The sequence below is a fragment of the Lactuca serriola genome, chromosome 2, assembly GCF_051521515.1.
Source record: "Lactuca serriola cultivar US96UC23 chromosome 2, Lser_US96UC23_V15, whole genome shotgun sequence".
Classification (NCBI taxonomy): domain Eukaryota; kingdom Viridiplantae; phylum Streptophyta; class Magnoliopsida; order Asterales; family Asteraceae; genus Lactuca; species Lactuca serriola.
Window position 1 is genome coordinate 178228034 of NC_136409.1, and position 3280 is coordinate 178231313.

The window sequence follows — 3280 nt, forward strand, 5'->3', positions numbered from 1 at the left end:
TAATTTTAATGAAAAGCGCGTTTAGTAGATAGGGGGAAAATGAAATCCCTAAAATTTTGAACACCCGCCTTCATTTTTATCCTCCTCTTTTGTGTCCTTCTTGCCCTAATTATGATCCTTTCTTCCCCCTCCATAGATTCGACTGCCGCCTTGCCTAGTTATCAACACTCCTTCCTTCGTTCCTCACTTGCCTTCTTCGCCTGACAATATCTTAAGAAGTACAACTCCGAAAGCGTACAAGTCGGACTTATGTGTCGGAACTCCGGTAGACTGAAATTCAAGCAACATGTAGCCTCGTGTGCCCTAAAATTTCACGAATCTTGAATTTGGCTTACTTGAATCTCGTTCCAAGCTGCTATCGGTTTCGCCACAGAGTTCCGCCGTTCCAAAAGCGCATATTTTCGCATTGAGTGACTATGATTGGGTTACAATTATGCTTGAGCCGACGATTGGGTTACAATTATGCTTGAAAGTGTGAAGAACTTACATGCTCCATCTAATCATGTCATACTTCATGTTTGTATCACAAATATTGAAGGTCTATCCATTTCTTCTGACATATGGGTTTCAAAATTTGGGGTTTTTATGGGATTTGAAGTTATGGAGATGCAAGGTGCCCTCAAGGTGCTCAATGAAATGCCAGACTTTGTAAGTATATTTTTTTCATATTTGATTAGAAAAAGCGATAACAAAAACACTTCCTCATCAACTCATCTTATTGGTTGTGCTTCTTTGTTTAAAACATGATTACAAATTGGGGAATCCTCCTCCTATCGCATCCTCTTCTAATTTCTTTCTTCTAATTTCTTTGTTTAATGATTTTTTCTAATTTCATATTGATTTCATCTCTTGTTTCTCTATTCACAGATCTTCCAATCATCAAGGATGTATTGGAGATTGCTAATGTATTAAACAGCAAATGGAAGGTAAGTAATACCTCAAAAAAATTATTTGATACCTGATCTTCATTCCATACTCACCATATATATTCGAATGTTATTATTTTTTTAATCTCCCGTTACTATTTATTTGAAATTTATTGCTTTTGTTATTCGTTTTGTAACAGAGGCAAGTGGAATTAATGTACATAATCACCTATGACATTCTTTTCGGACAGGTATCTTCACTTTCTAGGATGCCACATCATATAATATTTTCTTTAAATTAATCATATACATAATTTTAACATTTCTTCATAGGATTCATCTTTAACAGGAGATCCAGAAAAGTACCTTATTTTGAGGAAAAGTCAACTACAGTCAGCTCTTGCAAAGATCTTATTAAAGAAGGGAGCAAAACGTATAGAAGATTTAATGTCCCAATATAAGATTCCCGGTTTGTTCTACCAATAACATTCCACTTTATTATTTATAATTTACACAACCATATTTATTAAACGAGATCTATGATTTATCATTTATGTAGCAGATGTTAAAAAACCTCGCTATGTTCGTGTCAATACTCTGAAATTGGATGTTGAAACTGCTGTGTCTGAATTAAGCAAAGATAATATGGTAACATTAATATACATTATGGTACCCTCTTTAATTTATCTTTTTTATTTTTCTGATTTTAGTTATAATAATCTTTATAGGTCGAGAAGGATGACATGATTCCCGATTTATTAGTGCTTCCACCAGCTACTGATTTGCACAATCATCCTTTGGTCACAAACGGAAGTGTATTTATGCAAGTAAGATTTAGTAATTTTTTTCATTTTGGTTTATTTTATTTCATCCATAATTACTTTAATATAATTTTTTTTAGGGTAAGGCAAGTTCCATGGTGGCAGTTGCCCTTGGGCCTAAACCAGGGTGGGAAACATTGTAACTAGAGTTCATGCATGGGTATGCAGGAATGATGATGGGCATGAGATGGGTTCGATCACCGAACCATTTACGTGGGTCCCACATGTTAAATCCAAGATCATCCTGTTCAATTGGGCATAGCATGACAGGGTTTGGCAAACACCAGTTGGTATAGACTCTAAAAAACAGGAAACTAGCATACTAGGTATTGCATTGGGATAAAGCTGGCATACATGAGCAACTAAAAGAGCCTCCAAAGGGGAAGTTGTTGACGATTTGTTTTCTGCTTATATGAATCTTGAAAATCTTGACACATTAAACTCTTCTGGAACTGACGATAAACAAGGAACTGAGAATCGTGAAGATTTAGATAGTCGAGCTAGTGGAACAAAAACAAATGGAGGTGATAGCAGTGATAATGAAGCTACAAGTAGTATTAATGATAAAGGGATTAAACGGAGTGCAGGTGGAGACATTGCTCCAACAACAAGGCATTATAGAAGTGTGTCAATGGATAGTTTTATGGGGAGGATGAACTTTGTTGATGAATCACCTAAGCTTCCTCCTTCTCCTGGAGGGCATATTGGTCAATTATCCCCAAATAATTCAATCGACTCAAACTCAAATACAAATACGTTTAGTTTGGAGTTTGGAAATGGTGAGTTTACAGGGGCTGAGCTCAAGAAAATCATGGCTAATGAGAAACTTGCAGAGATTGCTTTATCTGATCCCAAACGAGCCAAAAGGTATGTAGCTTTTTTCAAATTCATTAATATTTACATTATAATTGGAGAAATCTGAATATTTATTTTGATATTTGAATAAACAAATATATTTTTTTATGTGATATGTTTTAGGATTTTGGCAAATCGACAATCTGCTGCAAGATCAAAAGAGAGGAAAATGCGTTACATTACAGAATTGGAGCACAAGGTTCAAACTTTACAGACTTAAGCAACCTAATCAACAAACAAAAATCTCACTACCATCCTTAAGTATTATATCATTATACAATACATGACTAAAAATTACACTTTTCGTCCCTGTGTTGTATTGATTTTCACTATTCCATAACATGCCTTTTATAGAAGGCCATTTAGTCCCATCACATACCTTGTACCCATTTGCTTCCACTTTAATTATAATTTACTTTCTATTTCCTGAGTTATTAAAATTGGAATGGAATGAAACATTACTATGGAACAGAATAATCCTCTTTAGCGATCTAACTGGTTTTTTGATGTGTGGTTGTTTGCCTTGTCAGTGACAGAAGTTGGATCATTCATAAGTTTAGGTCCAGGAGATTCTTGTGAATTCTTCCATGATCCATTAATACAATCGAGGTATAATAATAACCATTTGTTATTTATGGTAAATATATTGAAAAATCACTCTTTACTTACCATGTTGAAATATTAATTGATTATGGTCTATATTGATTATGTCTATATTATAGGGATGCAGGTCATTTC

At 34.5% G+C, this 3280-nt stretch overlaps 2 long non-coding RNA genes and 1 pseudogene across 3 annotated transcripts; all 3 read left to right on the forward strand.

Annotated features, from left to right (window-relative positions):
* The first annotated feature begins 867 nt into the window (after window positions 1-867).
* Window positions 868-1329, forward strand: LOC145090614 (uncharacterized). Its single transcript, XR_013701673.1, has 3 exons — window positions 868-926; window positions 1067-1117; window positions 1216-1329. It is a non-coding gene; the product is annotated as an uncharacterized LOC145090614 (long non-coding RNA).
* An 85-nt stretch (window positions 1330-1414) lies between these two features.
* LOC145090615 (uncharacterized) lies at window positions 1415-1901 on the forward strand. Its single transcript, XR_013701674.1, has 3 exons — window positions 1415-1514; window positions 1595-1693; window positions 1856-1901. It is a non-coding gene; the product is annotated as an uncharacterized LOC145090615 (long non-coding RNA).
* Window positions 1902-2074: 173 nt separating this feature from the next.
* LOC145089819 (bZIP transcription factor 29 pseudogene) lies at window positions 2075-2762 on the forward strand (annotated as a pseudogene). Its single transcript, XR_013701404.1, has 2 exons — window positions 2075-2554; window positions 2666-2762. The product of XR_013701404.1 is annotated as a bZIP transcription factor 29 pseudogene (transcript).
* Window positions 2763-3280: the final 518 nt, after the last annotated feature.